Here is a 27,583-nt window from a genome sequence, read left to right as displayed (position 1 = left end):
CCGGTCCGTGGTCCCGGCCGGAGTGATGGGAAGGTGCACACTGAGTGTGCACTTCCTGTCAGTCCGGCCGGTTACAGGAAACAGAAACTCCTGTTCCGCGCGGAGCTTCTGTTTCCTGTAACCGGCCGGACTGACAGGAAGTGCACACTGAGCGTGCACCTTCCCATCACTCCGGCCGGGACCACGGACCGGAAAGCAGCTCGGCCACGCTACAGGGGAGGGGGTAAGAAGAGGGGAGGGAGGGGGTGAATAAGAAGAGGGGAGAGGGTGGGGTGAATAAGAAGAGGGGAGAGGGTGGGGGGAATAAGAAGAGGGGAGAGGGTGGGGGGAATAAGAAGAGGGGAGAGGGTGGGGGGAATAAGAAGAGGGTGGGGGGAATAAGAAGAGGGTGGAGGGAATAAGAAGAGGGGAGAGGGTGGGGGAATAAGAAGAGGGGAGAGGGTGGGGGAATAAGAAGAGGGGAGAGGGTGGGGGAATAAGAAGAGGGGAGAGGGTGGGGGGGATAAGAAGAGGGGGGTTAAGAAGAGGGGAGAGGGGGGATAAGAAGGGGGGAATAAGAAGAGGGGAGGGGGGTAAGAAGAGGGGAGGGGGGTAAGAAGAGGGGAGAGGGGGGAATAAGAAGAGGGGAGGGGGGTAATAAGAGGGGAGGGGGGTAAGAAGAGGGGAGAGGGGGGAATAAGAAGAGGGGAGGGGGGAATAAGAAGAGGGGAGGGGGGAATAAGAAGAGGGGGGAGTAAGGGGAGGGGAGGGGGGAGAGTAAGAAGAGGGGAGGGGAGGGGGAAGAGTAAGAAGAGGGGGGGAGTAAGAGGGGAGGGGGAGTAAGAGGAGGGGAGGGGGAGAGTAAGAGGAGGGGAGGGGGAAGTAAGGAGAGGGAGAGGGAAGTGAGGGGAGAGGGGGGGAATAAGAAGAGGGGAGGAATAAGGAGAGGGGGGGAATAAGAAGAGGGGAGGAATAAGAAGAGGGGGGGAATAAGAAGAGGGGAGGGGGGAATAAGAAGAGGGGAAGGGGGAATAAGAAGAGGGGGGAGTAAGAAGAGGGGAGGGGAGGGGGGAGAGTAAGAAGAGGGGAGGGGGAAGAGTAAGAAGAGGGGGGGAGTAAGAGGGGAGGGGGGAGTAAGAGGGGAGGGGGGAGTAAGAGGAGGGGAGGGGGAAGTAAGGAGAGGGAAGTAAGGAGAGGGAGAGGGAAGTAAGGAGAGGGAGGGGGGAGTAAGAAGAGGGGAGCGGGGGAGTAAGAGGGGAGGGGGTAAGAAGAGAGGGAGGGGGGAGTAAGAGGGGAGGGGGTAGTAAGAGGGGAGGGGGTAAGAAGAGAGGGAGGGGGGTAAGAAGAGAGGGAGGGGGAGTAGGGAGAGGGGGAGGGGGGAGTAAGGAGAGGGGGCAGTAAGAAGGAGGGGAGATAAGAAAAAGGGGGGAAGAAGAGGGGGAGGGGGAATAAGAAGAGGGGGAGGGGGGAGTAAGAAGGAGGGGAGATACGAAAAAGAAGGCGGGGAGTAAGAAGAGGGGGAGATAAGAAAAAGAGGGGGGTAAGAAGAAGAAGGGGAAGTAAGAAGAAGAGGGGGAGGGGGAGTAAGAAGAAGAGAGGGGGAGTAAGAAGAGAGGGAGGGGGAGTAGGGAGAGGGGGAGGGGGAGTAAGAAGGAGGGGAGATAAGAAAAAGGGGGAAGAAGAGGGGGAGGGGGAATAAGAAGAGGGGGAGGGGGGAGTAAGAAGGAGGGGAGATAAGAAAAAGAAGGGGGGAGTAAGAAGAGGGGGAGTAAGAAGGAGGGGAGATAAGAAAAAGAGGGGGGTAAGAAGAAGAAGGGGAAGTAAGAAGAAGAGGGGGAAGGGGAGTAAGAAGAGGGGGGAGTAAGAAGGAGGGGAGATAAGAAAAAGAGGGGGGAAGGGGGGAGTAAGAAGGAGGGGAGATAAGAAGAAGAAGAAGGGGAGTAAGAAGAAGAGGGGGTAAGAAGAAGGGGGAGTAAGAAGAAGAAGGGGGTAAGAAGAAGGGGGGGTGTAAGAAGAAGAAGAAGGGGGAGTAAGAAGAAGTAGGAGGGTTAAGAGCTCAAAGGGACAGCTCTATAGGACAGGGGGCAAGACAGGGAGCTCTTTCACACTATGCGCACACACACACACACACACACACAATGCATCCCTATACATACACAGAAACACACAATGCATCCCTATACATACACAGAAACACAACATGCTTCCCTTACACACAGATAAACACACAATGCATCCATTACACACACACACACAATGCAACCCCCACACAAAGACAATGCATCCTTTGCACACATACACAGAAACAGACAATGCAAACACACACACACTGCTTTTCTTACATACACACAGAAACACAATGCATCTCTTACACTCAATGCACACACATACAGACACACACCTTGCATCCCTTATGCATACAAACACAGATTCACACAATGCATCCCTTACACACAACCAGAAACACATAATACATCCCGTATACACAAATACACACTGCTTCCACTACACACAAACACACTGCATCACCTGCACAAACTGGTATCCCTATAAACTACATACCATACGCACACATATTAGATCCTCTACAATAACTCATAACACATCCCCTACACACTCCACTCCCTGTGAGCGAACTCATGGGTGGGTGGAACATATAAGTGGATTTATGAGTGGGCCTTATGGGCATACTCACCGTCAGGCCCTGGGGCCCAGACCTTGAGCTGCTTCTAATTCTCCCAGAACATTGAATTTTGTGACCACAGTTGCAAACAGCCTCCAGAGATCCTGTTCTACACCAGACCAGTGGAGCCAAACTGCAGCTCATCATCATCCTCATCTAATTGTAAGTAGGCAATCTAGTATATTATTAGTGACACTAAACTATAATTTACCTCACATTAAAGGGACACTATAGCTTAATGAAGTGGTTGTGGTGTCTAAAGCTGGTCCCTGACGGCTTTTTAATGTAAACACACACTGTGTGCAGCACTGGCGTTAGTTCATATGGCAGATCATATGGGTGGGGCATTGTGATGTCACATGGGGGGGCGGCAAATTTATATTTTGTCTAGGGCGTCAAAAATCCTTGCAGCGGCTCTGATCCTGGGCAGGTGCACCAGTCTACTGGTGACCCACAGGAGGCGAGTTCACTGATTGCACTGCACTCTCCTCCTGCCCAGACCCGTCTTGACCGCAGTGCAAGTGCCCTCTGCCCTCTGCCCCTAATTTACAGTGGCTCACACTCACAACAAGCAGTGCCTGGAGCCCTTTGCAGAGACGGAAACAAAGAGGTTCTGCGGCAGCTGGCCGTCCTGCAAGCATTACATTAAACAGCTGTTCCCCATGCAGCCACAGGTGGCCTTGTGCTGGGAGACTGTGATTACTCTTCACTTCCTCCCAGCCTACAGAGCAGCGCATGGGGGAGAGAGAGGAGGAGGCATGATTTAATCTTACAATAAATCCTCTAAGCAAACCTTTATAAATTTGGGGGGATCAGCTCTGTTTCCACAGTTTATTGGTGTCTGATGTCTGTACTAATATTGAGGGATGTCTAAGTAGTAACGTCAGTGTGTGTCAGCAGGGCCAGCCGTTGGGGTGGGCAAGCTGTGCGGTCACGCAGGGTGCCATGACAACAGAGGCACCCGGCGGCCAACACAGCTCACAAGTTGGGTACACCAGCATATTTAATTTAAACGATTCGCTGGTGGTCCACTGGTGCGCACCAGCAGTAGGTGCAGTCAGATCATATCCTCTCCCTCGTGGTTCCAGCGCTCAGTTAGTGAGTCAGAGCACAGGCTCAGAGATTCTCAGCCTGTGCTCTGACAACATTGAAAGTCAGAGCCGTGAACGAGCGGGTATGGCAAAGAGCTACTGATTAGCATAACATCAATATCCGTTATAAAGCCAGAAAAAGGTGGGCATGGATGGTGAACTGATTTGGTGGCGCAATGGGCCACTTGACTGGTTTTGCCCCCCAGGCCTAAGGCTGCCAGCCCTCCCCTGAATGGGACTGAGAAACGTTTTGCCTAATGGCACCTACCCCTATGTCTATCTATGATCAATACACAGTATGTAAGATAATACACAAACACATTACATATTAAGACAAGACTTTCAATTTCAGCCACGGAAAGTGAGAAGTACTGAGCTTAACCGCTATATTCATCAGGAGCCCTCACATTCCATTAAAACAAAATACGACTTGGCGTATGCCAACACGTTGACACAGCCACAAGTGTCATTGGACGCCAGAGGGATATTTCACAAAGATGCTGAAAGTGCTCACTGTTCAATGAGCAATCATTCTAAAACAAGGTGGAAGGTGGAATTACAACATTACCCCGTCTCACAACAAGTGAGGAACATTCGTCATGGATCAACATTCTGGTTTCATTCCTTTCCTTTGTAGAAAAAGCCCAAAATTATTATTTTAAAAAAGGTGTGATACAATTATCCATCAAAAACATCCTATCCTTTCCAAAATTATAGTGTCATGTTCTAACTGGAAGACACTGTGTAAATATTAGATGTTTTGATGTAGTTTACATCATTTCGTCTCGCACTTGTTTTTTTTCTCCTTCAAGCTTTAGAGGAAATAAGGGGCCTGACATTTAGCAGCCGGTCGAGAGTTACACAATAATTCATTTGAAGTGTCTCTGCTCACTCAGATATTTGGGGTTACAAATGGTGTTAAGTTCACTTCCTTTGCCAGAAGTATTATAATGTGTCGGGAGGCAATGAGTAAAGCAAGCTCAGAGAGAGAGAGATCGTTTTTGGAAACTGCGTGAAAAGCTGGCTGTATAGAAGGGCTGCATTGGTACTGGAGAATGTATCAGGCCAGGAACTTCAATTTTGCCTCATGAGAACAAAATGAACTTGGTCCGGTGTAAACACTCAACGAGCCAAGTCTACCCGAAACCGTCCTTGCTATTTTTAATTTGTGTGTTCACAGTGACCTCACATCACAGTTATTTTTTGTGTGTGTGTTTTTTTTTTAAAGAAACATTTAATGCTGAATATGGACGGTTCAGGACAATTAAAGAAACAGTGGACCTGACATAAGAATCTAACCAACTGAAGCATAAAATTTTTTGTGCAAGGCTAATATATACTTAAAGAATAGAACTGTGTGTATGTTGCTTTAAAGGGACACTCCACTGTTCAAACACTAGAAATACCCAGTGAATACATACATGAATTTAATTATGCATTTTTCATTGAGAGGATTTCTAAAAACAGCTTGCAAAAGCGGCAGATCTCTTGTGTGCATCATTTGCAAGATTTCCTCGTTTTCCCCCACCCAGACTTTCCGTAACAATTCATTAACAGAATCCCAATGCAGCTCAATGAGACATCTTGCTTTGTGATTTGAGTTCCACTGAGCAAAACAAACCAGGAAGTACCGGACCGGTTATCTGACTGAGAACAAGGGGAGGGTAATAATGTTAATTTATAAATGTGTCAATTTCTATTGAAATCTGTACTTTTTGTAAAATGAGAAAAAGAGGACACACTCTCCACATGTAAAGCACTGCAGCAAGCTAAAGTGATTAAGGAATCTGGTGTGTCCCTTTAAATTTTTTCTCGAATGAGAAAGTCACAGAAATTTGAATTTGAATGCAATCTGGCGTATACATTGGGTAAAGTTTATTGTATTTAAGAAAAAAAAAAGAAAAAAAATAATTGGAAAATTAGTCTTGTCTAGCCAGCTAACACACACAAGTGTCATAATCTGTGTTTGGTGAGAGAGTAAACGCCACAACAAGTGGAGTTATAGTATCTATGTTCTTCATGCCTTGGAGAAAATACATTTCAAGGAAATATATCTTGTCCCATTCACTGACTGGATGCCCACAGTCAATGTGTCACCCTTGTACATGGGGTGATGGGAAAAGAAAGGATCCAAAATAAAAATAGAGAGTTAATTTTCTTTCTTTTTCTAAGATTTACCCAATCTCAACTAACAGTTAGTGTACATAATAAAATCTACTTCTAACATTTTTTACATTTATATAATTTGTCAATCATCAAATAACATTTCAGAAACAAGCATTCGTTGACGATTGACGTTGCCCAGTACTGCACAGAGCTGGGAGGTCAAAAACTAGCCATCAGCCCTATCGCACACAGTCTGAGACATATAACATAAATTTAGAGTTCTGCATTCATTCGTCATGCCCATTAAACCTAGCTTAATAAAAAACTGTTCTATTTTATAAGATTTGTAATGAAAATATATCAGTTTAATACATTGCACATTAGTCATACTTTTTAAACTCCACTTATTTTGTCTAAAGTACTTTGTGAAGTAGAGTAAATCTTTCACTAGTTGCATGTCAGCAGATGATTTGATATTGTCTTAGTAATTTTTTTGGCGTGCTCATAAGAATAACAGACGCAGTTACATTAATCTGTATCAGTGCCTTGAGATAAAGGAACATTCCAATTTTTGAAATGCATTAGGCCATTGGTTCCCAAAGCAGTCCTCATAGCCCACCAACAATCCATGATTTATATATTTCCCTGTTTTATTTCAATGGAGATACTGACAAAACCTGAATTGTTGGTTTGAGAAACACTGCATTAGGCAATATACAAGAACATAAAAACATTTTTTATTTTTTTTTAAATGTTAAAAACACAAATTACTGGAAACTCATCAACATCAAGGACGTGACTGACCAATTGCTAGCCACTTAGTGCTTTCCCATAAGTTTGTTTAGAGGTGTTACTGAGCACTCTTATTGAACTTGCTGCCATAATGCATGTGATTTCAAATAAATACACACGTGATGCTCATGACATGCGCCCCGTCGTATCTACGGCATATTTAATAACCACTTACCCTAAACCACAAAAAAACACAGACACCGGTTTAGACTGTTGGAAAATTATTTATCCACAGCTTTATTAAAATATATAATAACTTATAAAAAATAGGGTCATTGCCACAAAACCATCACAGCATTTAAAACCACAATCCCCCCGTACATAAGAAACCCCTGGCAACATACTGATTCTAGGCAGAGACCTTAATGTCTCCCTTGACTCTACCGTTGACACCACTTCAGGATCTACACCTTATCAAGCCTCCACATGCAAGAGATGTCCGAAGAACACTAAAGATTACGCGTGTTACAGAATTGACATGCTGTCCCTCCCTCATAAGTTCTTTCAATTGGTAGAATCCTGCACATATGGACCAATCACATGGTCTGACCATGCGCCCCTGTCTCTTGACATTCGGGTCCCGTTCCTCCCTCTCACATTATTCCAGTGGAAACTGAATGATCTTTCAATGAACGACCCAAAAATGACCTCTCAAATTATGACGACTCTCCAACATTATTTCCAAGAAAACACGTCCCCATCCATGTTGTCCACTTGTACCTGGGAAGCACACAAATGTGTTCTAAGAAGATAAATTAATGCCCTGGCATCTAAACTTAAAAAGGCAAGAGAGAGTTGAATAACCACACACACTTGAAATAATGGATCTGGAGCACAACCACAAGCACAATCAGTCTGTGCCACTAAATAAAACCCTAGTCTCTAAACATTCAGAATTACAACAATTACTAAACACACAAGTCAAATATAAATTGTTACGCAATGCACTCCTACTCCCAAGGGGGCAAATGTGGGTGCCTACTGGCCAATAGATTAAAACATGACAAACAAACCACCTTCGTATCTAAAATTAAAATACAATCAGGAGAGACTTCCCACAAACTCCCAGACATCTTGTAGGCATTCCAGGATTTCTATACCAAGCTATACAATCTCTGGGAAACATCAACAATTTGAACAATTTCAATCCACTAGGGTACAAAATACCATCCCTCCCAACACTATACAAGCCTTTGATGATCCCATTACATAGGACTAATTATATCTGGCAGTTAAGAATACATCTCTAGGCAAAAGCCCTGGTCACGATGGCACAAATATACTAGCCAATCGATTGAGACCCATATTGCAAACCCTTATACATAAAGACCAGTCAGACCAGGGAGGCCAAACATAATACCACTAAAATGTTAAACTTAATGTAAATTTCACAAACATGTTCTGAGCAAAGCCTCCTACTCTCTGTTGACGCCAAAAAGGCGTTTGACAGGGTTGATTGGAAAATGTTGACTATAACTCTCCGAGCACTTGGATTTGGCCACAACTGGTTGAAATGGATGCATGATTCAGATATGCTCAATTAATGCACTTTCTAAAAGCTGAATCAAACCTACTGCAAGGACCTTGCCCCCTCACAACATATGAAACACACTGCGACACGCGCAAACTCTCGACCAAATACCAATCCACCTTGATAGAGTACTGCAACATGACCCCAAAAATAATGCACCTGCCTTTACAACCTTAGGATCAAGAGCTACACATTACACTTACATCTGGGGACTGGCAGAGGATCTTCACTCACACATACAAATCTGCAATAACATACAAGAGAGCAACTATAAGAGAATTTCTAGATGGCACTATTTCCCAGCCAAACTACACAACCTATTCCCTTCTGCCCCCGACAAATGTGGAGATGCACTCAATCAGAAGGGACATCAGCCAATTTGGGAACCATGGCTAAATTTTCTTGATGGACAAGAGAACACACACTGAAAATTGATAACAACCACACCACATCACAACTACAATATGATACATCTCCCCCTCCGTGCCCCACCTCCCTACCCCAGAGCAAAAGCAGCGACCGACCCCTCCCAAACTCTTTTGGACCCGTTTGGTCCTACATATATGAGTGGCTCATATGTACCGATTACTCACCTCTGAGGTGGATTCAGTCACTTGTACTCCACCTAAATGCCAAGGCCACCAAATTTTTATTTGCTAAATAATATTTATATTTATATACATATATATATATATGGAACATGGGGGGGTGGTTGCACTCACCTGAACATGCTTAAATGGGGTGCTGCTGGGGGCCATATTATACAATAAACAATACACAAGATCCAGCGCACTCTCCTATCTACTAAACAGCAACTTCAATGTTGACAGATTTTATTAGTTTTTAAAAGGTTTTATTTAAAAACACCTTATCTAGGCAAAAAATAATGGGGATTTAGTTACATTATATGATCATACATTGCATAAGCCTGCCACAACGTCAATGTACCCCATCTTTGGCAGGTCCTACTCTCACAGTCTAATGTCTGCTCTTATGAGATTAACCCACTTACTTGGGAAAAAAATTCCATCTGAGGCTCTCTGCAGTACAAGGCTAAATAGGGACCTGAGATGAGGCACCTGTGACAGGGAGGGGTGCAAAACCAAGGAGTTGGCTAGACTCCCAAATATATATATATTACTGTTATACTGTTATACTGTTTAGTAGATAGGAGAGTGCGCTGGATCTTGTGTATTGTTTATTGTATATACATATATATATATATAAAATAAATAAAACAGTGTTCATCTTAAAATACAAGCCAGAGTATCAGCAAGTGGTACTCTTATAGAATGGGCCACTGTATATCACCAACACATCAGTGAACTAAGAAATTGACGCACCCATAGTCCTTACCTACAATATTATTATTATTATTATCGCCATTTATATAGCGCTTATATAACAGATTCTGTAGCGCTTAATATTATTATGAGAGGGGGGATTTAACTATAAATAGGACAATTACAAGAAAACTTACAGGAACGATAGTTTGAAGAGGACCCTGCTCAAATGAGCTTACAGTCTATAGGAGGTGGGGTATAAAACACATTAGGACAGGAAATAGCAATCAAATAAGGTGGGAGTGAAGCAGAGCTGGAGGAGAGAGCAAAGTGCTGCCAATTAGGAGAGAGCAAGAGACAGGTATGTGAGGTAGAGGTTACTCTGGGTTGCCATGCGCTTTCCTAAAGAGATGGGTTTTAAGACACTTCTTAAACGATTGAAGACTAGAGGAGAGGCTGAGAGCAGTAGCAAGCTATTCTATAGGAAGTGAGCTGCCCGCGAGAAGTACTGAAAGCGTAAGTTGGCCGTACGGGTGCGAGCAGCGGACAGGAGAAGGTCACGGGCAGAGTGAAGAGAGACCGAGAAGGAGCATACAGGATACAGGAAGCCAATGTAAGGACTGACAGAGGGGTGAGGTGTGAGAGGACTGACTAGAGAGGAAAATCAGTCTGGCAGCATTCATTACAGACTGTAGCGGGGCAATACGGCTGTGACAAACCCATCTGTATGAACTAAGGATTGTTGGTTCGTCTGTTTGCCCCTAATTTGTCTAATTGCCTGTCCGTATGCCCCGTTCGTATGTTTTATAAAGTACCGACTGAAACTACCGAACGGACGGCCACCCAGGAGAGGAGTGTGCTGCTGGTTAACCTCTTGGCCCCAATTAGAACGTTGTGGTTAACCGCAGACACCTCATTATTCCATTCGTATGGGTGGTCGTCGTTCGTATGCCGACCACGAGGCGGCGGCCATTTTGAAACACGCGAAAGACCAGCGGTGTTCGGCGAGAATTCTATGGAACTAAAAACGGATGCCTTATCTACCGAACACCACTGAAAACTACCGACCGCCCTTCTATTTCGACGAGGCATACGAACACCGGTCCGTTCGGGAGTTTACAACGTTCGCATGGACTTAACCAGATAGCCATCCCATGGAGTCATTCGTATACCGTAAGACTTGTGAGAGACTTTGACTCCATGGCGATTGAACTGTATACATCGGATCTGAGCGCTATTCGGTAGAAATATGCACTCAGATCCAGGCTATCTGGGGATACGTTACACGAAAGATCTACATTCGGTAGTTTCATAATTATGTATTTTAATATATTTTTACTGTTATAAACAAAATGGTGATTTGCCTCTATCCTTGGAGATGATTAGGTTTCTTCCTAATTATCTCCAGGATAGAGAGAAAGGAATTATGGGAAGAATGGGGAGGGTTTACACCTGAGCCACTGCGATTGGCTATTGTATAATAAACGTTACAGTCTTCCATTTGGTCCCCTAGGGGAGTGTCCACCAGATGGGAGACCTGCATAACTACCTGGCGGGTAGCCCTCAGTAAACAGATTCTTGTTTTACCCTCAAGACAGAGCTTGGTCTCATTTGTGGGGGGAATTACTACTTGGGAAAGCGTATTTCGGATGTTTTAGCCGTGAAGGAGTTCGACTGATTTTATGTTCGGGAGTTACCGTGTTCCCTTAAATCTCCGTTCGGGAGTTTGGCAGTCGGCCGTGGAAAAACCTGCATTTCGGAAAGGGGATTATTGACTAAACGGCGGTTTCATTTAAAGTGGCGGTGAGTGTCGTAACAATGGCTTTTGGGAGGACAAATTAGGAAAGGGTTACAATAATCTTTGCAGGAAATTAATAGAGCATGGACAATCTCCTTGGTAGCATCTTGTGTAAGAAAGGGGCGGATGCGGGCTATGTTTTTTAAGATGGAATCTACAGGATTTGGCAACATACTGGATGTGAGGCTCAAAGGTGAGGCCAGAATCAAGTATGAGACCAAGACAGCGCGCTTGCAAGGATGGACTTATGTGGATCCTACTAACTTGAAGAGAGAGCGAAAGAGGAGGATCAGTAAAAGGAGGAGGAAAGACAAGGAGCTCAGTTTTAGAGAGATTGAGTTTCAGAAAGTGGGAGGACATCCAGTCAGAGATAGAAGAAAGGCAAGCAGTGACACTTTGCATGACGGCAGGGGAGAGGTCCCGGGAGGAGTGTCATCAGCGTACAGGTGGTTTTGGAATCCAAATGAGGTAATACATTTGCCAAGAGAAGCAGTTTAACCCCTTAAGGACCAAACTTCGGAATAAAAGGGAATTATGACATGTCACACATGTCATGTGTCCTTAAGGGGTTAAAGAGAAAATAAAGGAGATTTTAAATTTCTGTAACCTAGTTACACCTGCCAATTCTGTTACTGCAATCCTTGTTACTGTACCAATTTACTACATACTAATTGTATTGCAGTCTTCGTTCTGATGCTTGTTATTGTCTCAACTTGCTGAACACAATGCAAAAAAAAAAAAGATACCCCTGGCAATGTCCCAAACATTAACAATATAAATAACACATAACACATAACACATCTGTCCAAATGACCACATTTTAAACTGATTAAACTGCCAGGGTGTACCGAGACACCCCTACACCCTCAGGTTTGGAGCCACTGATGAGCTTGAACCTAGCAACCAGCTGTAAACTCCTCCTTGAACCACACTAAACCTATCCATTCCCCACTTCCTACTCCATGTAGCTCCCAATTTAACCTGGCCATTCCCCACCGCTGCGAATAAATGGGAAATAACTCTTTACTAACCCACCCCTCTTTACTTACCCCTATCCCACCCAGTATCAAACAAAAAAGGGAGGGTGGGAGGGACAACTAACAGGTAAGTGTAGGATTGATTAAAATGGCAACTTCTTAAAATGGCCAAAATATATATGGCAGATGTCACACACCCCTCCCCCACCCCCTTATCTGACCAATTAAATACAATAGCATATTGTCTAACTCCTGGCCCTGTCAAGGCTTATTCCGCTGCTGCGTTGATCCATGGGCTACATGCAAGATAGATTTCAGTGCTCTTTTTTTCAAATACATTGAGATGCATTCTGTGGAGCTGAGCATACTTGAATTGATTTCAGTGTAAGCAATCTGGGCATTACTGCATTAAATGGGTAAATGGGTACGGTCACTTGGGACTTTTTTTACATTTTGTTTACTTATTCTTCTATCGAATCTCTCCAAACTGACTATTATCCAGGATGTTGAAAGTCCTGCTGACTTCAAGCAGAGTCCACGTTGACTTAGATGGAGACCAAGTTTTGTAACTCTTTGAGTGGTCTTTGCTGCAAGCATTAAACAAACACTATAGGAATAGTGATGTCGCCAACATAAAATTTTCGGTTTGCGAATGTGAACGCGAACTTCCGCAAAACGTTGGCGAACCGGGCAAACCACCATTGACTTCAATGGGCAGGCTAATTTTAAAACCCACAGGGACTCTTTCTGGCCACAATAGTGATGGAAAAGTTGTTACAAGGGGACTAACACCTGGACTGTGGCATGCCGGAGGGGGATCCATGGCAAAACTCCCATGAAAAATTACACAGTTGATGCAGAGTCTGGTTTTAATCCATAAAGGGCATAAATCACCTAACATTCCTAAATCACAATGGATATGGATTGACACCTGACATATGACATATTGACACCTTGACATATGGATTGACACCTGTCCTCAAAACCCCTGATACACACTGACACAGAGCAGAATAGGGACTGTTCCCCCTACATAGGGTCACTTGGCAGACATGGATTGACACCTATCCTAAGGATCCCTGATATACACTGACACAGAGCAGAATAGGGACTGTTCCGCCTACATAGGGTCACTTGGCAGATATGGATTGACACCTATCCTCAGGGACCCTGATACACACTGACACAGAGCAGAATAGGGACTGTTCCCCCTACATAGGGTCACTTGGCAGATATGGATTGACACCTATCCTAAGGATTCCTGATACACACTGACACAGAGCAGAATAGGGACTGTTCCCCCTACATAGGGTCACTTGGCAGATATGGATTGACATCTGTCCTCAGGGACCCTGTACACACTGGGGGAGGGCCTACTGTCCTCCCCCATGCCCCCACCCCTGCGCGGTGGGTGGGGGACATAAAAATAGTGAGGGGTTGGACCTACTGTCCTCCCCCCAGCCCCCACCCCTGCGCGGTGGGTGGGGGCTATAAATCACAATGGGGGGACCTACGTAATTTGTATTTATGGCCCCCACCCACCGCGCAGGGGTGGGGGACAGAGTCGGTAGGACAGTAGGTCCCCCACCTCATTATTTTTATGGCCCCCACCCAACGCACACGGGTGGGGGTGGGGGGAGGACAGTAGGTCCCCCATTGTGATTTATGGCCCCCACCCACCGCGCAGGGGTAGGGGATGGGGGGAGGAGAGTAGGTCCCCCCCTCATTATTTGTATGGCCCCACCCACCGCACAGGGGTGGGGGGGGGGCAGTAGGTCCCCCCAGTGTGCATCAGGGTTCCTGAGGACAGGTGTCAATCCATATCTGCCAAGTGACCCTATGTAGGGGGAACAGTCCCTATTCTGCTCTGTGTCAGTGTGTAGCAGGGATCCTTAAGATAGGTGTCAATCCATATCTGCCAAGTGACCCTATGTAGGGGGAACAGTCCCTATTCTGCTCTGTGTCAGTGTCTGGGGGGAGTATCCGCAGTAATACAGAGTGTCTGGAGGGAGTATCTGCAGTAACACAGAGTGTCTGGAGGGAGTATCTGCAGTAATACAGAGTGTCTGGAGGGAGTATCTGCAGTAATACAGAGTGTCTGGAGGGAGTATCTGCAGTAATACAGAGTGTCTGGAGGGAGTATCTGCAGTAACAGAGTGTCTGGAGGGAGTATCTGCAGTAACAGAGTGTCTGAAGGGAGTATCTGCAGTAACAGAGTGTCTGGAGGGAGTATCTGCAGTAACAGAGTGTCTGGAGGAAGTATCTGCAGTAACACAGAGTGTCTGGAAGGAGTATCTGCAGTAACACAGAGTGTCTGGAGGGAGTATCTGCAATAACACAGAGTGTCTGGAGGGAGTATCTGCAGTAATACAGAGTGTCTGGAGGGAGTATCTGCAGTAATACAGAGTGTCTGGAAGGAGTATCTGCAGTAATACAGAGTGTCTGGAGGGAGTATCTGCAGTAACACAGAGTGTCTGGAGGGAGTATCTGCAGTAACACAAAGTGTCTGGACTGAGTATCTGCAGTAACACAGAGTGTCTGGATGGAGTATCTGCAGTAACAGAGTGTCTGAAGGGAGTATCTGCAGTAACAGAGTGTCTGGAGGGAGTATCTGCAGTAACACAGAGTGTCTGGAAGGAGTATCTGCAGTAACACAGAGTGTCTGGAGGGAGTATCTGCAGTAACACAAAGTGTCTGGATGCAGTATCTGCAGTAACACAGTGTCTGGAGGGAGTATCTGCAGTAATACAGAGTGTCTGGAGGGAGTATCTGCAGTAACAGAGTGTCTGGAGGGAGTATCTGCAGTAACACAGAGTGTCTGGAGGGAGTATCTGCAGTAACACAGAGTGTCTGGAGGGAGTATCTGCAGTAACACAGAGTGTCTGGAGGGAGTATCTGCAGTAACACAGAGTGTCTGGAGGGTGTATCTGCAGTAACACACAGTGTCTGGAGGGAGTATCTCCAGTAACACACAGTGTCTGTGGGGATTATCTGCAGTAACACAGGGTGTCTGGAGGGAGTATCTGCAGTAATACAGAGTGTCTGGAGGGAGTATCTGCAGTAATACAGAGTGTCTGGGGGGAGTATATTCAGTAATACGGTGTGTCTGGAGGGAGTATCTGCAGTAATACAAAGTATCTGGAGGGAGTATCTGCTTGTAACATTTATATGCACTGAAAACAAAAAAAGAATGCAGCTTCCGAATGAATCTTAAATGGATGCTGTACAGGAGTTGGGAGGGTCTGGAAGGGAGAGTCTGCTGCTGATTGGCTGGAATGTGTTTGCTGACTGTGAGGCACAGGGTCAAAGTTTACTCAATGATGACGAATAGGGGGCGGATCGAACCGCGCATATGTTCGCCCGCCGTAGCGAACGCGAACACGCTATGTCCGCCAGGAACTATTCGCCAGCGAACCGTTCGGTACATCACTATATAGGAATCAAAACAACTTTAGCTTAATGAATGTGTGTTGGCCATGCCCCTTTAGTGTTACTGCTCAATTCTCTGCCAATTCTAGATTAAACAGACTGTGCAATAAAGGAAGTTTAAACATTAGCTTTCTCTTTACAAGAATTGTTTAAGAAGGCTGTGTAAGTCACATGCAGGGAGGTGTGGCTAGGGATGTATAACCAAACTGAGAATTGAGAACTTAGCAGTGAGACTGTAGGGCATGATCTATACACCATAACTACTGCATTAAGCTAAAGTTGTTTTGATGAATGTAGTCTGCTTTTAAAGTGAGGTGTGAGGTTGACCTGTGCACGGTGAAAAAATTCAATTCTAGACAATCATTTTTTATGATGATAGAAAATATTTAAGGAAACCTGAATCTCTTCTAGAAGTTGGTTCAGATCAACTGAATTTCAATTTGGCAACTGAATCAGGAGAAGAAACCAGAAAGTACAAAAATGGTCCATTTAGTGTGATGCAAAATACTTGAATAATATAATATAATTTTATATGTATATATTTTGCAGTACACTGACAGGTGCTTGACAGGCGCATAGTGGCCATATGTGCAGGTGGAATTCCCAAACAAAACTTACCCCCAAAACACACTGACACTGATGTATGGGTCAATATGTCCACAGCTTTATTAATATTGATAACAATAAATGAAAGTCATTGCCCAGCCCCCATCACGCCATATAACATAATATGTCCACAAAACAAAAAGCAATGACCCGTTCTTTCTGTAAATATAAATAACACCAACAACTATAATAGCAAACATCATCAACATAATATAAGTACCAAACTTTGTTAAATAACCATGGTAGGGGCATATCCGGATACCCCTACCACCCACCAGGTTCTGAGACACCACCGAGCTCAAAACCTACCAAAGTTCATAACGAACCGTTTAACCAAACCCCTAACCAGCAGCCTAACTGCCCTATTTAGATTACCACAGAGCCTGTTTGTCTCCTAACTTTTCTCTCTGTAGCCCTGCCGCTGTGACCAAATGGGAGCTAACACCCCTTTACATTGGAGGGTGGGAGGGACAATTTAGGTCAGGTAAGCAGATTAAAAGTGCCTGCTTCTAAAATGGCTGTCTATTTATACTGGGTCTTCCCCCTTCGCCCGCCTCCTAGCTCTGTCAAGCCGCTATTCCACTAAGCTGCGCTTGTTCCATAGGGTTACAATATATTAATACAGACTTTTATTTCCTGTTTATTCTTTGTAACCTCTATTGGTCACTTCTCACTTGATCTGTAAATAAAACCAACATTTAGCAATTGTTCCCTAGCCATCATCTTTTTGTGCCACCAATCATCTCTTTATTTAGCTCCACTGGCAGAACTCAGAACATTGACATCATCTCTCAAACAAAATACATTTTTGAGGACCATGGAATACCAGAAACATGAGGAGGGCCCCTTCGTTCTAACTGCAGATATGTCTATATGATTTGATTGCTCAGGAGGGCTCTGTAGATGGATTTGATAACATTTCTGATTATGTCAATCTGTTAATTCTTACGTTACTATGATTCAGCATTCCATGTTTATTGATTATCTTGATGTAGTTTTGCAGCTTAAAGATTCTAATGTTTTCACTAATTTACTTAGGAAGAGATTGTGTTGTGTATTCCCTTCTAAGGCATCCTCTATATTCTGTTAAAAGTATTTACATGGACCAGTTCACAAGGGCTAGAAGAATTTGTAATATCTCTTGACTGGCTCTTTACAATGCATCCCTTACACATACACTGCATCCCTTACACACAGAAACACACAATGCATCCCTTACAAACACACACAAAAACACACTGATTCTCTTACACACACTTAATTCTCCCCTTAGACACAATCAATGCACCCCTTACAGACACACAAACTGCATCCCTTACACATACAAATATAGATTCACACAATGCATCCCTTACACACAATACATCCCACACACACACAAACACACACACACACACACACACACACTGCTTTATAATCCTTACACAAAAACACACTGCATCACCTACACAAACTGGTATCCCTATACACTACATTCCATAAGCACACACTTTAGATCCTCTACAATAACACATTACACATCCTCTACACACTTCACTCCCTGTGAGCAAACTCATGGGTGGAACATGTAGGTGGACTTATGGGTGGGCCTTATGGGCATACTCACCGTCAGGCCTTGGGCTGTGAGCTGTGTAAGGGGCCCCCAAAAAAAGGAGCTGCTTCATTTTCTACCAGAACATTGAATTTTGTGACCACAGTTACAAACAGTCTCCTGAGAGCCTATTCCACACCAGACCAGTGGAGCCAAATTGCAGCCCATCATCATCCTCATCTGGTTGTAAGTAGACAATCTAGTATATTATTCGTGGCACTAATCTTTAATTTACCTCACATTAAAGAAGCACTATAGTCCCCAGAACCACTGCAACTTAATGTAGTGGTTCTGGTGTCTATAGCCTGTCCCTGAAGGCTTTTTAATGTAAACAGCACTGTGCAGTACTGGCATTGGTTCATATGGCAAATCATATGGGTGGGGCATTGTGATGTCACATGATGGGCAGAGCATATGGGGGGTGGCAGATTTTTCTTTTGCCTAGGGTGGCAAAAATTCTTGCACCGACCCTGCCTGTATATCTGGTATATAGGTATTTACTAACCCTGTATATCTGGGATACAGCTCTGTACTAACCCTGGATATCTGGGATACAGCTCTGTACTAACCCTGGATATCTGGGATATAGCTCTTTACTAACCCTGGATATCTGGGATAGAGCTATTTACTAACCCTGTTGTAACGGACCGTTTCAGCACACAAGGGGTTAAAATCCATTTAGGCGATATTCCCCTTTCAGAGGCAGGCACAGCTACTGTAGAACACCAAACTCCCGAATTGTATACAAGGGAATGCACCAAACTCCTGAACTGCATACAAAGGAGCACTCCAAACTCCCGAACTGGAACCTCACAAATAGCTGCTAGCAGACGAACAGGAAAAGCTCCCAAGCGGCTTACACTCCTGGCAATCAGTCTCTAACAGCATACAGTGAATCCCCCCAAGAACGAGACAAGTCTCCGTGTTGAGGGTCAAGCAGTGGTCTGATTTATTCAGGGCTACCCGCCCAGTATTTATGCAGGTCTCCCACCTAGTGGACACTCCCCTAGGGGACCAGATGGGAGACTGTGACAAGGGACAGACATACACCAATTACAGACACACAGAAGTAAAACATCCCCACAATGCATCCTGATTCCCTCCCTCTATCCTGGAGATAATTGGGAAGTAATGCAATTATCTCCCAGGACAGAAGCAAAGCACCATTATACACGTGGGGACACAAAGACAGTAAAACACCTTAAAGTACACAAAGTCACATTTTATACATAAAACACAGACATGTCACATATCCCCAGATAGCTGGGATCTGAGCGCACAAAACTACCGAATAGCGCTCAGATCCTATTCACACAGTTCAATTGCCATGGAGCCAAAGTCTTTAATTACACGAATAGGCTCCATGGCATAACTATCTGGGTTAACACATTCACATAACAAAAGTACCGAATGAACATGTGTTCGGTTAAATCTGTACGATTAAGAACAAGGAGGCGGACGGCTCAGCGGTGTTCGCGCAATTAAGTGTCCGTTTTTAGTTCCATGGTTTAAGCGCTGAACAACGCTGGCCGTTCGGGACTTTTAGAATGGTCGCCGCCACGTGTTCAGCAAACGAACAAAGACCACCCTGCATTCGTCAATTAAGCTGCGGTTAACCGCAGCTTCAGTGAGGTAAATTGGCAGCACACTCCAGCTCCCAGGTGGTTGCGCATTCGGCAGTTTGTTCGGTAGATAAAATCTACCGAACACCCTGGCAGAAAGGCAGGGAAAATAACGTTTTTTTAAAGTCTGGTCCATAGTCCAAAGGGAGCAGGCGGGCAACCAGGCTTCTCCAATGCAATGTGGCGAGATTGCTCTCGTCACACCTGTATATCTGGGATATAGCTATTTACTAACCCTGTATATCTGGGATATAGCTGTAGCGGCACCCCGGTGTAGTAGGGGTTTACGCCGCTGAGAAGGTGTCCTTTCCCCCAAGCACGAAGTTAGCTACAGCATAACAGGTTCCCCATAATTACGACATCCAAGTAATAATCATCCCCTCCAAGCACGAGACGAGACTCTGTGTTGAGGGTCAAAGTAGGAATAATGTTTATTCGGTAACTCGGGCTTTTATGCCGTACAACAACTCCTCCCCGTATCCGGAGGAGATAATACATTTACAGTGGGAGTCACTCCCACTGTACCGAGCAGAATATTATACCATTATTACAAGTTTATATAATCCACACAATATGCAACGAAAATACATTGTGCTACGTGTATTAGGGAACGGAGATCTAGGAGAACAATATACGTGAAAATCCCCTAGATCGGTTGGGCCGTTCGCCAGATACACGTTTGCACCAATTACTCAAAAACTATACAAGATAAACGAAAACTCTCTGTTGGACCGGGTGTCTTTAGTTCGGTACTTTGGATCCGTCGACTAGCATGGGCGTACGTCGTTGGTAAGGTCGGAATTCGTCGTGTGGAAAGTTCGGTCATTAGTCCATGCGGTCAAAATGGCCGCGACCCATTGTTCTCTCCACGTGGCGATGTATACCGTACGGATCCACAAGTACCCGAAATCCACAATAATCCATATGCAACGGCAATTCTCCGAGATGGTATCTGTTACACCCAAAAGGGGTCTGTCACAATAGCTATTTACTAACCCTGTATATCTAGGATATAGCTATTTACTAACCCTGTATATCTGGGATATAGCTATTTACTAACCCTGTATACCTGGGATACAGCTATTTACTAACCCTGTATATCTGGGATATAGCTATTTACTAACCCTGTATATCTGGGATATAGCTATTTACTAACCCTGTATATCTGGGATATAGCTATTTACTAACCCTGTTTATCTGGGATATAGCTATTTACTAACCCTGTATATCTGGGATATAGCTCTTTACTAACCCTGTATATCTGGGATATAGCTATTTACTAACCCTGTATATCTGGGATATAGCTATTTACTAACCCTGTTTATCTGGGATATAGCTATTTACTAACCCTGTTTATCTGGGATATAGCTATTTACTAACATTGTATATCTTGGATATATCTTAGCTCCTTATTAGCCCAGTACATCTTGATATCATACATTCGAGACATCTGAATTAAGCGATCAGTAGTTAATATGCCTACAAGCCTAATCCACACTTAAAGCTTTAGAGAGTACAATGTTAATATTTTTGCTTTTAGTTAGCTCGTGGTCTGGTTCTTTTCAGACTCAGATTCATGACATTCGGGAAAAATGTCTTGCAGAGAAAAAATACCACCAATCAACGAATTATAATGTGCTGTTTGGCTTATTATTTTCTGGATTTGCAGTTCGATTAAATATATATATACAATACTTTTGAGCATGGAAAACCTTTTAAAGTGGAAATTATTTTATAAATAAATAAAAACGTAGCTCTGTGTTTTCTCATAGATACTACTGCTGTCAATATCCCTTAATTTGGTCCTCGAGATTACAGCCAGATAGGCTTTGATTTGCACTCAATATCTTTATAAAACATTTACACTTCATTTGCTTAACAAGGCACTGGCAGGAATTCTGTGATTTCTCTGGCACCATGAAACCAGAAACTAAAAAGGTAATATCTAGCAATCTCCAAGGCAGACAAATTAAACTGAACCCATTAAAGTCAGCCATCACTAAAAAGGGGTATAAACATGTTTTGGGTTTAGTTTCAGTCTCGTTTATTGTAGCAAATTTATTGTTGTTGATTCCAACATAAAGCTAAGTGGCCGTTCATAGGTCTTCGTACTACACCGCAACTCTAGAACCCCAAACCAAAGCAGCGTCCCCAAGGCCGACGCCATCTATAGGCAAAGTAGGAGCCGGCCTAGGGTGCACATTTGTTAGGGGTGCCACTTCATGTAGTGCTTCTACATGTGCCGTGGCAGCATCCACGCCGTACGGCACTGAGGACAGAGCGAAAAGAGGGAATGAGCCGCCCGGACAGAGCAAAAAGAGCGAATGAGCCGCCCGGCGCTGTGTCACACTGCCCGCCGAAACTGTATTAGAGTGTTGCCATGAGTTACCACACCAACGCTCTGATGCATTTCCGGGCACCAGCCGGAAGGTGCTGCATTTCCCACCGGACCACCAGAGAGCCAGATTCCCCCTTCCTGTCCAAGGTAAGTCTCAGGAAGGGGGAAAAATAATTAATTTTTTTGTTTAAATTTATATATACACACACATAAATATATTTATTTAAACCATCCCCTAAAGTCCTAAGCTCCCTAACACCCCACTATAGGTCCTAACACAATACTGCTCCACCCCGACTAACCCCCAGCATAACTGTGCTTAGGAGTTACTGTCACTTTCAAGTTCACAGGATATTGCAATTTCTAAAGAAGGTGTCAGAATCACACTGTATACTGAGGTAGGAATGGAGAGCCGGACATATAAAATGTACACATAAACACACACCCAATACTGCCCCTAACCCAATACTGCGACAAACCCCCAGCATAACTGTGCTTCCCCTAACCCAATACTGCCACAAACCTCTACACTACAGGTTTTAACCCCACACTTTTGCCACTAACTCCCTGAATACAGCCCCCCCCCCCCCCCCCACTGCAGGTCCTAACCTCCCCCCTCCAATAGAGCCCCTGTCCCACCTAATACAGCCCCCATTTCCCCACTACAGGTCCTAAACACCACAATACTGCCCCTAACCTACTACTATGCCACTGTCCCCCCACTACAGCCCACATCCCTTCCTGCTGCCTTTAATCCCTCACTACAGCGCCTTACTCCCCCACCCCCCAGCTATATTAGGCTGAGGGGGAGCTAACATGAATCTCCCTTCCCATCTTGTACGAAATGGAAATTTTACTACTTCCCACATAAATTTTCCACACATCACATATTGCCGCACATAACATTCATAGCGGCCCAAACGTATCACTCACAGCTACTCACACTGCTGCACATACCACTCACAGCTACCCACACGCAGACAGTTGATTGCTCTCTTATGCTACTCCCTGCTAAACCATGTGATTCCATCTACAGAGAGCTTGTGAGTCTAAGACCAACATGCAGAGAGCAACTTGATTCCTCTGAACCCAAAGATAAAACCAGAAAGGAATACTTGTAGCAGCAACAAGGGTTCTCTAAACAGAAGGACGATGAGATCACCATATTACCACAAAGGAGGTTTTAAACCTCCCTACGACCCCTCTGCCATTGCTGTCCATTTGCAAGAAAAGGCCCCATCCCATGGGCATTAGGTGGGGACACTTCTTATATTCAGCTATTGCAAAACAATCTCTTGAATCGTTCTCTTGAAACTTGGCTGGCAGAGCGCTCTGGTTGGCTTACTAATTAGCAACCAAATCTAACATTGCGAAGTGTGGGAAATTTTCCCACGGTTTGCAATAGGTGATATGGTGTGGTAAAGCCTAAAAGGGCCGCTAGTCACCGGTGAACCCTCCTTGGGTGAAGATTGATTACTCTTTTATTGTGATGCGGTTTTTATTTTTTGTTTTATTTGATTAGTTTTTATTTAAATTGTTGCATAGAGATTTCTGGATTTTAACTTGGCCTTTTTGGAGGCTTAAGATAAGGAGAATTAGAAGAAAGAGTACTTCTAAAGGTGAGTATATATTTTTTTTTTAGACAGGTTTTAGTTTAGTTACCTTCCTCTTTATTATTAGGGTGAGGGAAGGGGTTGGTAGGGTAACTTATATTTTTATTGGGGAGTGGGTAGGGGATTGGAGAACTGGGAGGCAAGGGGCCATACCATTATTTTGGATGGTGCACAAGGACCCCAATGAGGCAGGGATGGGAGGGGACACAAGGTCCTCCCCACTGATTATTAATAAAATGATGCATATGTGTGGGGGGTACATTAGGTCCTTATCCATGAATAATACTATTAGGCCCCAACCTGTTGCCCATGGGTAAGGGCCATGACATTAGGTCCTCACCTGATTTTTAATATCGTACCCGCAGCCGCCGTTCTTGGGTAGGGGTCAGAGGGGAACACTAGGTCCTAACCTGTGGGGGCAAGAAGAGGACTATTTCCCCCCTTCTCTAACGACTTGGCAGCAATGGTAGCCCAATCTCTACTTTTAAATATTTACCAAACATGCCCCCACCTTCTGCATGTCAGGTTTAAATCCTCCATTATAACAATATGGGAGTCATGTTGAACCCCATCGGCTTTTTATTTATTTGATTTCTTAAATATGATCTCCTCCATTCCAAATGGGATGGATATTCTATAGCAGCTAAAAAGTACCATATTTTCTGTTTTCTTCTTCTGGGTGGAACCTTTTATTCATCCTTTTAGCCAACAGTTTATCCATCCAGCTATATTAATAAAAGTAATAAAATAACGATTCAGATCACTTCATTAAATATAAAATAAATCAACATTTCCAACCCTCAGTATTTATTTGACGAGATAACCACAATTCACAAACATCACATTAAATTGCCAAAAACCTGTCACAGAATCAAACCTCTGGGCTGGGACGGAATATTGTTTTGGTGTTCGAAATACATGTATAAAGCCAGGAACATTGAGATACTACTGGCTTATCTCCTGCATACATTAAACTGTGTAAAGTACAAGCAAATTACTATCATACGCTGGGATGGGTTCATGATGAACACACATGGGGTTTATCAATTAAACAGCAAATTGCAGGATTTAGGAAAAAAAATTATCATCTGGAAAACTCTCAGTTAGGATAATTTTTGTTCTCCGTTTTTATGTTTGTCTAAAAATGAAGATTGATCTAACTGGTCAGAATGAAATGCCTACTGCATTGTTACACGACTATAACTCTACCCCATGTCACCCTTTATTTCACATTGCAATATGTTCATTACAAATCCATCTCTTCTCCTCTGTTTGCAGCTTAGTGTAGATATTGTTAATGCAGTCGCTTTAAATACAAAGTAACAGATGCGTTTCGTCTTTGAGGACCTCACCAGGGTGATAAAGCATCACATTCAATAGTCATTTAAACAATAACAAAAGTGTCATTGTAAAACTATTTCTTTATTTCTAAGAATTAAAAGCAGGCCATAAATTCAAGGCTATGGACTCATGCAGGCTTGAGAATATTCTTTGTGGCATGACAATTTCTGAATTCCGGTTGGGCAGGATCTTATAGCAAGATCTCCTTTATTAACCACGAGCCAGCTGATCATTTAGGCAAGCCCCTCAAAGGCAAACCGTTAAAGGGTCACTGTGTGCACTGTATCTAATTCATCTCATGTAGTTGGTTATGGTGACTGGAGTCCCCTAGCCCCATTCTTGCATTCACTGTTAAAACAGTTTTTTTAAGGTTCAAATGCTAAACGAGAGTCACATCAGCCCCATCCCCTCTCTGATGGTTGGGTTAATGAGGAAGAATCAGTCTGAGCAGCAACAGGTGGCCATGATTGGCTGAGAGTGTCAACTTAACATTTCGCCCTATCGCATTTATGAACTGGTATGGTTAGAAGGAAGTGTGTAATTTCTTACTTAGCCACACGTTCAGTGAGGGGGGACTATGGGAACCCAGGGATTCCTATTATAAGCAGTGTTAATAGGAATAGGAAACAGTTGAAATTAAGTCACTAAGTCACTGACAATCAGCTATAACTTGTGTTAACATTTTTTTTTTATGAAATACTTTGACTTCTTTTAAATGTATATAAAGATGTAAAAATGGTTTCACAATCCAATTCAGACACTGACACAGAGCAGAATATGGACTGTTCCCCCTACATAGGGTCACTTGGCAGATATGGATTGACGCCTATCCTAAGGATCCCTGATACACACTGACACAGAGCAGAATAGGGACTGTTCCTCCTACATAGGGTCACTTGGCAGATATGGATTGACACCTGTCCTCAAAACCCCTGATACACACTGACACAGAGCAGAATAGGGACTGTTCCCCCTACATAGGGTCACTTGGCAGATATGGATTGACACCTATCCTAAGGATCCTTGATACACACTGACACAGAGCAGAATAGGGACTGTTCCCCCTGCATAGGGTCACTTGGCAGATATGGATTGACACCTATCCTAAGGATCCCTGATACACACTGACACAGAGCAGAATAGGGACTGTTCCCCCTACATAGGGTCACTTTGCAGATATGGATTGACACCTGTCCTCAGAGACCCTGATACACACTGACACAGAGCAGAATAGGGACTGTTCCCCCTACATAGGGTCACTTGGCAGATATAGATTGACACCTATTCTAAGGATCCCTGATACACACTGACACAGAGCAGAATAGGGACTGTTCCCCCTACATAGGGTCACTTGGCAGATATGGATTGACATCTATTCTAAGGATCCCTGATATACACTGACACAGAGCGGAATAGGGACTGTTCCCTCTACATAGGGTCACTTGGCAGATATGGATTGACACCTGTCCTAAGGATCCCTGATACACACTGACACAGAGCAGAATAGGGACTGTTCCCTCTACATAGGGTCACTTGGCAGATATGGATTGACACCTGTCCTCAGGGACCCTGATACACACTGGGGGGGGGAACCTACTGTCCTCCCCCCGCCCCCACCCCTGCGTTGTGGGTGGGGGCCATAAAAATAATGAGGGTGGGGACCTACTGTCCTCCCCCCGGCCCCCACCCCTGCGCGGTGGGTGGGGGCCATAAATCACAATGGGGGGAGGACCTACTGTCCTCCCCCCGCCCCCACCCCTGCGCGGTGGGTGAAGGCCATAAAAATAATGAGGGGGAGGGACCTACTGTCCTCCCCCCCGGCCCCCACCCCTGCGCGGTGGGTGGGGGCAATAAAAATAATGAGGGAGGGACCTACTGTCCTCCCCCCCTGCCCCCCACCCCTGAACGGTGGGTGGGGGCCCTAAAAAAATCAATAAGGGGGGACCTACTGTCCCCTCCCAGCCCCAACCCCTGAGTGGTGGGTGGGGGCCCTAAATAAAAATTCCCCACGTGTGTAAAATGATAAAGAGCACTCTCATAGGCTTAAACCAGCCAATCAGAGTGTTCTTAGCCTAATTGCAGGGCGTGGCAAGGCTTTATAAGCCTTCCCCCGCCCTGCAGAGCTCAGTCTGCGCGGAGCCCTCCATGGGTGAAGATGGATTAATTTTTTTTGCGCTCGTTTTTTTTTTTTTAAATTGCGTCGGTTCTTATGGCTTTTTATTTGCCCTTTTGGGGGCTAAAAAAAGAAGATTTTAGAAAAAAAGAAGACGTCAAATGGTAAGTTGAATTTTTCTTTACAGGTTAGTTATTTTATTCCCCCCTCACTATTTTTTAGGGTGAGGAGGGTAGGTAGGGGGTAACTTCTTTTGGGGTGGGGGGTGGGTGACTAGAGGCTTGGGGACCCCTAGTCAACTTTGATTGGGGTGGGGGGGGATTTTTATTTAGGGCCCCCACCCACCACTCAGGGGTGGGGGCTGGGGGGGGACAGTAGCTCCCCCCCTTATTTTTATCATTATTTTTTATTGCCCCCACCCACCGCGCAGGGGTGGGGGTGGGGGGAGGACAGTAGGTCATCCCCCCATTCTGATTTATGGCCCCCACCCACCGCGGAGGGGTGGGGATGGGGGAGAGGACAGTAGGTCCCCACCTCATTATTTTTATGGCCCCCACCCACCGTGCAGGGGTGAGGGCAGGGGGAGGACAGTAGGTCCTCCTCCATTGTGATTTATGGCCCCCACCCACCGCGCAGGGGTGGGGGCCGGGGGGAAGGACAGTAGGCCCCCTCCCTAATTTTTTTATGGCC

The 27,583-nt window shown here is 44.7% G+C and overlaps 1 protein-coding gene across 2 annotated transcripts in view; it reads left to right on the top strand.

Annotated features, from left to right (window-relative positions):
* SCARA5 (scavenger receptor class A member 5) overlaps window positions 1-27,583 on the top strand; it is a 389,331-nt gene that overhangs the window by 48,277 nt on the left and 313,471 nt on the right. Inside the window, exon 1 of one of the 2 annotated variants that reach the window (XM_063441975.1) lies at window positions 21,931-21,973. The exons of the other annotated variant lie outside the window; for it this stretch is intronic. The gene's annotated coding sequence lies outside the window, so the exon portion shown is untranslated. Of the gene's footprint in view, window positions 1-21,930; window positions 21,974-27,583 lie in introns of those variants that run through there. 2 annotated transcript variants of the gene reach the window in all.

This window comes from Pelobates fuscus, chromosome 2, assembly GCF_036172605.1.
Source record: "Pelobates fuscus isolate aPelFus1 chromosome 2, aPelFus1.pri, whole genome shotgun sequence".
Classification (NCBI taxonomy): Eukaryota; Metazoa; Chordata; class Amphibia; order Anura; family Pelobatidae; genus Pelobates; species Pelobates fuscus.
This window is presented reverse-complemented; position numbering and strand designations above follow the sequence as displayed.